Consider the following 7,315-nt stretch of genomic DNA (forward strand, 5'->3'; position numbering starts at 1 on the left):
CGGGCCGTCAGGGTAATCTGTGATAAGAGTTGTTAAGTGGGACCAGAATGCCATTGGATCAGTAGGGGGGAATATATTAATTCTACATTACAGGGGTGGTTGTTAAGGACCCCGTGGACAAAGGTGAGGCACCATCAGAGTCAACATGTTTTTTATCGACCCAAAAAGGAACACCAGCTCTAATCCACAACACCGTCGCCATGCCATAGGTGGAGAACCCCGTACTAAACATCTGACCCCTCTACTTGGTGTGGGAAAGTCACTTCTTCAGCCATTACATTGATCTCATACACCAAACCAATGTGCATATGCCAACATAGCAGCTCAGCTTGTACCCTGTAGTGTTTTTTCAGTGAGTTAATTACCATGACATTCCAGGTAATCAGGTTATAAGTGTTAGACCTGTGAGCTCTTGGCATGTTTTTCCTGTCTTTTTGGCTCTAGACCTCCTGTTTTGATCCTGTGCTGAATGTCTTTTTTATGGCTTTAGGACTCTGGGCACTTTACCACTGCTGACCAGTGCTAAAGTGCAAGTGCTCTCCATCTAAACTGGATTGGTAATTGGCTCTTTCCTAATTGCCATATTTGATTTACTAGTAAGTGCCTATTAAAGCGCACCAGAGGTGCCCAGGGCCTGTAATTCAAATGCTACTAGTGGGCCTGCAAAACTGATTTTGCTACCCATATGAGTAGCCCTGTAAACATGTCTCAGACCTGCCACTGCAGTGTCTGTGTGGGCAGTTTGGAACTGCGAGTTCAACCTGGTAAGTGCACCGACTTGCCAGGTCCAATCCTTCCCTTTTACTACATGTATGTCACCCCTAAGGTAGGACCAAGGCAGCCTCATGTGCAGAGTGCAGTGTATTTAAAAGGTAGGACATGTACTGATATGTTTTCACTATTGCAAGGCATATCTCTCCCATGGGTTAATTGTAATTTCCCACTGGGAACAGATAGAGATATGAAGTTTGGGTTCTCTGAACTCACAGTTTGAAAATACATCTTTTGGTGAAGTTGTTTACTAAAAGTTTGAAAATGCCTCTTTTAGGAAGTGGCCATTTTCTTGATTAACCATTCTGTGCATCTGCCTGGTTGTGGAATACATGTTTGGATCAGGATGACAGTTGGACTGTTTGTGAATTCACTCCAGACAGTAACAAAAATGGAGCAGAGGTGTGCCCTGCATATGCTGATTTGTCTTTCTGAGCTAGAGTAGAGGGAGGATCAGACACTTGCACATGAATAGGGCTGGGCCTGTCCTTACACAAAGCAATCTCTAACCCCCTGGAGTGTCTGGGGCCAGGGCAGGAAAGGCAGGGTCTTCTGCACTACAAAGACTTTCCTTCGAAAAGACTTTCCTTTGAAGTTTGCCTACTTCAAAGGCAGAAATGAGTATAAGTATTGGGTCTCTAAGACCACAACTTCAGAACACTTCTGGACCGAGATCATTCTGCCAGGAAGAAGAGCTAGATGCTGAAGGAGGGACTGCCACTCTGCCTGTTTCTTTGCTGTGCTGGCCTGCTGCTTGCTGTTTTTGTCCTGGGAGTGAAAGGGCAGGACTTTGCTTTCTACATACTGCTTTCCAAGGTTATCCAAGGGCTTAAACTGAGCTTGCCTCCTGTTAGAAGTCTCAGGGATCTCAAAGGCATCATCTGCCAGCACCTGAGCCCTCTTGCTGAGAGTCCTAACTTGGCAAGTGGCAACAAATCCAGTCCCTGGATCCTTGGGAGTGAGTTCTGGTGTAACCAAGGAGAAACCAAGTACATCGACTCCAGAGCAACTTCATAACCCACTCCGCTGACTTTTTTTCTAAACTGGTGTAGAGTCCTTTTGTAGTGTTTTCATTGTGTTACTATGTGTGTGTACAAATACTTTACACATTGCCTCTGAGATAAGCCTGACTGCTCATGCCAAGCTACCAAGGGGGTGACCACTGCCAACTAGAGACCCAATTTCTAACAATAAGTGCTTGCAAATGTTGAGGATTAAACAGTGATGGTGAAGGGCGGGACTCCTGAGAGGGTACATAAAAGGTGCATGCATATACCAGGGAAAGGAAGGGGTCCCGTAGCTGACAGGTTTTGACACAATCAGTCAAACAAAGACAGAGTTCTATGTGGGCGTACCTGGCACCCATGGGACTGGACAAAACATGTTTGTCCAATATAGCTAAACAATCCAAAACATCAAAACAAGGGAAATGAAAATCGGAAACAATTTAAGACCAGTTCAGTCCCAACGACTCATGAGCTGGAAGGACAGGTGGGGATTGTGGGACCCTTAAGAAATGACTCCGGATTTGCCATGTGTATGTGGATCATGCAAGGGTCAGTCCATCCAGATATAAGAGTAGCAATAACATACAAAGCTGCAGCAGCCCACAGTGAGCGCCCTCCCCCAGATACAGGGGCTTCCCCCAGAGGACCATCAGGCACTGAAGTGGTCACATGTGTCTCTGCCGGGGGGACTCTATCCCAGATCCACTATGGATTGTGCAGTAATTGCTGGCAGTGAGGGTGTGTTTGAACAGAGATCAATGGACCAACTGTCGTCTCCCGAAATAGTGGAATCTGAGGAGAGCAACCGGGGGGGGACACTGAGAGTCTCTGTATGGAGGCCGCAGCTTCTACCACGTTTTGCTGTTTCCTTTGTCTCTGCGTCATTGAGGAAATGCCTCACCTGGTCTTCTGGCAGCACAACCTCTGGACAGTGGTGGTGATATGGTTCATCTTTCACAGATGGACCTGTGCATAAGATCCATCTGCTTATCAAAGACCTCCACCTAGTCCCATGCCCTAGCTAAGCTATTGATATAATTTCTTAGGGCTGAAAGTTCAGATGGCAGAAGATCTGTGTTGATTTTCATACTTTGGGTTAAGTCATAGAGGAGATTCAGATGTTGTAGAATCAGGCCTAGATTTGATTGGAGACAAGCAGTTATGATTTTGTCCATTCCCATTCTATTTTATGATCCTTGTTATCATTTTCTCCTTTTCTTTCTCTTTTACCGCTGCCATTCCTCTTCGGTCAGGATTTTGAGAAGCAAGGAGATAATAAGTAGGTGAAGGCCTACTGGGAATAGTTGTATTTTTTAATTGATCTTCTAGTAATTATCACCTTGTAATTACTCAGGAGTTGTAGCAATTTTCTATTATGACAGGTGGTTTAATTAGTTTCTTGATATCCTGTTGCCACTCAGGTTAAACACTATGGCGGTCATTCCAACCGCAGCGGCCGGCGGTCGCCGCCCTCCCTGCGGTTACCGCCGAATGACCGTTCCGCGGTCAAAAGACCGCAGCGGCCATTCCGGCTTTCCCGCTGGGCCGGCGGGCGACCGCCAGAAGGCCGCCCGCTGGCCCAGCGGGAAACCCCCTTCAACAATGAAGCCGACTCCGAATGGAGCTGGCGGAGTTGAAGGGGTGCGACGGGTGCAGTGGCACCCGTTGCGATTTTCAGTGTCTGCAAAGCAGACACTGAAAATCTTTATGGGGCCCTGTTAGGGGGCCCCTGCACTGCCCATGCCAGTGGCATGGGCAGTGCAGTGGCCCCCAGGGGCCCCACGACACCCGTTCCCGCCATCCTGTTCCTGGCGGTAAAAACCCAAGCAGCGCCGCCATGGAGGATTCCCTGGGCCAGGGGTAAACCGGTGGGAAACCGCCGGGTGCCCTTTTCTGACCGCGGCTTTACCGCCGCGGTCAGAATGGCCCAGGAAGCACCACCAGCCTGTTGGCGGTGCTTCCGCGGTCCCCGGCCATGACCGCCAGGGTCGGAATGACTCCCTATATATTCTGTACCCATTCATTGAATCAACAAATGTATTCCTTTATATATATTTATAGTGCTCAGTTCTTCTGATTAACATTGCTGATAAAACTATTGTTTTAGGACTATGATGTATCTGGCAGTTCAATCTTAAAGAGTCACCCTTAATATTTATGTGTAATGTGTTTATGTTTGAATATAGTTTTCCCTGGTGTAATCTCTGTGAATTATTTTCTCCGCCTTGTGGACTTTTCAAGTTTGTTACCTCAGTAGCTGATGTGCATTGTTCATTAGATCCATTTTCAGGCTATTTTTTGTTATTATTAGGACCAAGAGGTTCTTTCTTGCTCTTTAAGTCCTCCGCAGGAGGTAGCCTGTAGTTCCAATACCTAATCTTTAGCAGTGCACAGAAATGTGTTTGAGCAAGAGGGGCTGCTACTAGTAGGACAAAAATTGTTCAGTCGGTATGAGGAAAAAATAGAAAAAAGTTGCTAAAGATTGTTGATTCAGCTTACTCACATCACTCAATCCAAAAACTGCATCCTTTACGAGTTTGTATCTCTCCTTGATTCCTCTTGTCCTCTCCATGCATTGCCCCTAGCCCAGAGGGGGAGAGAGGCCTCGTTATAAGACAAATCCCTTGCGGTCAAGAGCAGGTCGCAAGCAGCAAAACACAGGGGACGGTTATTATCTGGGTGCAGCCTGGAGGCACAGTTCAACATGCACACATTGTGCTGGTAGAATGCTCCAGTAAAGTGTTGAGGTAAGCTGAGTGCTGATATATTTAAGGTGTAAGCAAATAATGTTTATCAGGCTTTGTTGGCAAAAACAGAGCCCCTTGCTTATCTTATATCGGTACTATTTCTTATTGCGCACCAAACTGAAGTTGGTTTCCTTCCTTCTTTGCACCAAGTCTGACGCTCGCCTAAATCTGGTTGATATTCTGTAGTTGTTAGGAGAATTTGCTTTATGCAGAATTACAGTGTTGTACGTGGTATGATTGTAAACGCAGGGGCCACGAGGCTTGTGGAGTAGCACAATTTAGACTCCATCCTTTACACCTTAATCAATGCGCAAATACGCATTTACATTTCACATTATATTTACTGTGTGCGTTATTATTATAAACTTCTATGCTTATCTTGACACATTAATGAAATGTAACCCCCTGAAAGATTGAAGTTTTATAAACTTGAAGACTTATGTTAATTTAAGGATGATTTCATGTATTAATTATTCACATTTTCATTTACACCTTAAGCTGCATTAGCTGAAGTAACATGTATTTCTTTCTTCTCGTTTGCACATATTATGAAAAGTTGAAAGTGCATATGTATTATCATATTTAAAATGCATATTAAACATTTAGTTAAAGTCAGGCTGAGTTAATTGAATTTGTTTGGTTAGCATGCTTTTTCTTTGTAAGTGTCTGTCAAGGCTTGGGTGACTAGAGGAAAGAAATATAACATGGATTAGTTTCACTGATAGTATGTCCTGAGAAGAGAAACATCTTGGCATGAGTGTGAAGATTCAGTGAGCAGCTGAAGTCTTCTATTAATTGCATACCAGGACACTCAAGGTCACCAAGACTGTTCGAGTTCTGTGGGACGAGAAACCTGGGTGATGTTACACGAGAAACCTGGGTGATGTTACATTATATGAGACTGACTTGACAGTCATTGGTCGTTGGAGGAAAGGGAGCGATAACATTGATGTTTAAGGTTAGGTTCTTTTTAATTAATGCTTGCATTGTGAGGAGTTAAGGCAGATTCCCTTAGACTTTCGAGGGGGACAGACCTCTTTGAGTCCTTTATTCTTGCAAGTGTGAGGCTTTATGCTAAACACTTATTCCTTTTGAAAGACTTCTACTAAAGTCTTCATTATGCTGACTCCTTTTTGCATTCTCAGTGTGCCCTATGCAACCCTCCAAATAGCCTTTAGCCTTTATTCCAACTATCCTTAGCTTTATCTCTGAACTATCCTCATTTCTTACTTAGGACTCAGACTAGATGTATTTATTTCATATTTAAGAGGATAGCAGAGGTTTCTTTATGAATCATCTGTTTCTAATTCTCAGCTTCTTTATTGCTGAATTGTAATTGCTCTGTATCTAAATCTATTGAGACTGAACCAATTGTGATATTTCAGCTTGCCAGCTGTGATTCTGTATCTTTTCAATATTTTCATGTCATGCATATATATTCGATTATTGATTGGGAATACCTTGACTTAACTTCAATCACCAGTTCCTAGTGCCTATTGTGGGGCCAAATGGGCTTCACTATAAAGTAAATTGTTATTGTAACTCATGTGCATCTCCATCAACGTAAAAAGGTCCATCAGACAAGAGTATAAATTGAGACTCCTGTGGTGCGCTATCACTTGTTTTTGTTATGTTATGTTATGAAAATGTATAGAACGCATAGCTACCTGAAGGGTCCTGGGGAGACCCTGATTTATGAGTGGTCAATAGTATTGAGACTGTTTCAGGAGAAAGGGGAGGAATATATGTAAAACTTGCTGACCCATTAGAACACTGCTTGTCTACTGCTTTGGGACTGTAGGTATCTATTGGAAAGGCTGAATGGATCTCTACAATTTTTTCCTGGAAAAATAAGGCTAAGTTATTACTATCTTTATGAGAGGCTTCTACAGTGTTGGTGTATGTGTGAGGAGAAGAACATTCTTTTAGCAGGATAAAGATTTCATTTGGAGAGTTACAGCTCTGTTCAATTGTATCTGCATAATAGGCACTTTGGGCTGCTTTAATTTCAGCATGAAACCTTCTAATAGGCTTCCTGTACTCATCTTTTAGGAGAAATATCGTAAGATTTTCTCAATTTTTGCTCCAGCCGCCTACCATCCCTCTTTATTAGGCTGAGATGTTTAGAAAACCAGGGGCGCTTTTTTTCTTATGTCCGCTCAGCCTTAACATATAGGGAAGGATTGTATCTAGGCTTTTGCTAAACCAATTGTTCAATAAATCTAGAGATGTAACCGTGTTCCCATTCAATGTGGGTTTTGAGCTCTCTCGGATGTCAATCCATTCTTTGGCCTTAAGCATATGCCAGCGCCTATAAGGTTGGGAAATGCTTTGGGAAGGTGTTTCCAATACTGGAAGGGGAAGAGAGAGAGAGGTTAAGTAATGATCAGACCAGGCCAAGGGGGTGGGAGGCAGGGCAGTTAAATCTGCAATATTTCTGAAAGCTAGGTCAATGGTATGGCCCTTAATATGTGTAGGGCCCCTGATCAGTTTTGTGAGGTCTAAGGCCTCCATATCTAACAGAAGTCTTTTAGCAGCTGCATTCTCCAAGTTCTCTGCGTGAATATTAAAATCTCCTAGAATTGTCAAATTTGACTTATTACAAATTAGATCGGCCACTTGCTCCGGGAAGGCTTGAAGGAAATGTTGTGTTGTGCCAGGAGGCCGATACACTAAGGCCCTGGAGAAACTATATTGGGGTTTTAAAGAAAAAGAAAAATACATACTCTCACAATCTGATATCTTAAGGGGATAGGTGGTGGCCTTAACTGAGTCCTTGACAATAATGGC

Source organism: Pleurodeles waltl, chromosome 3_1, assembly GCF_031143425.1.
Source record: "Pleurodeles waltl isolate 20211129_DDA chromosome 3_1, aPleWal1.hap1.20221129, whole genome shotgun sequence".
NCBI classification, from domain to species: domain Eukaryota; kingdom Metazoa; phylum Chordata; class Amphibia; order Caudata; family Salamandridae; genus Pleurodeles; species Pleurodeles waltl.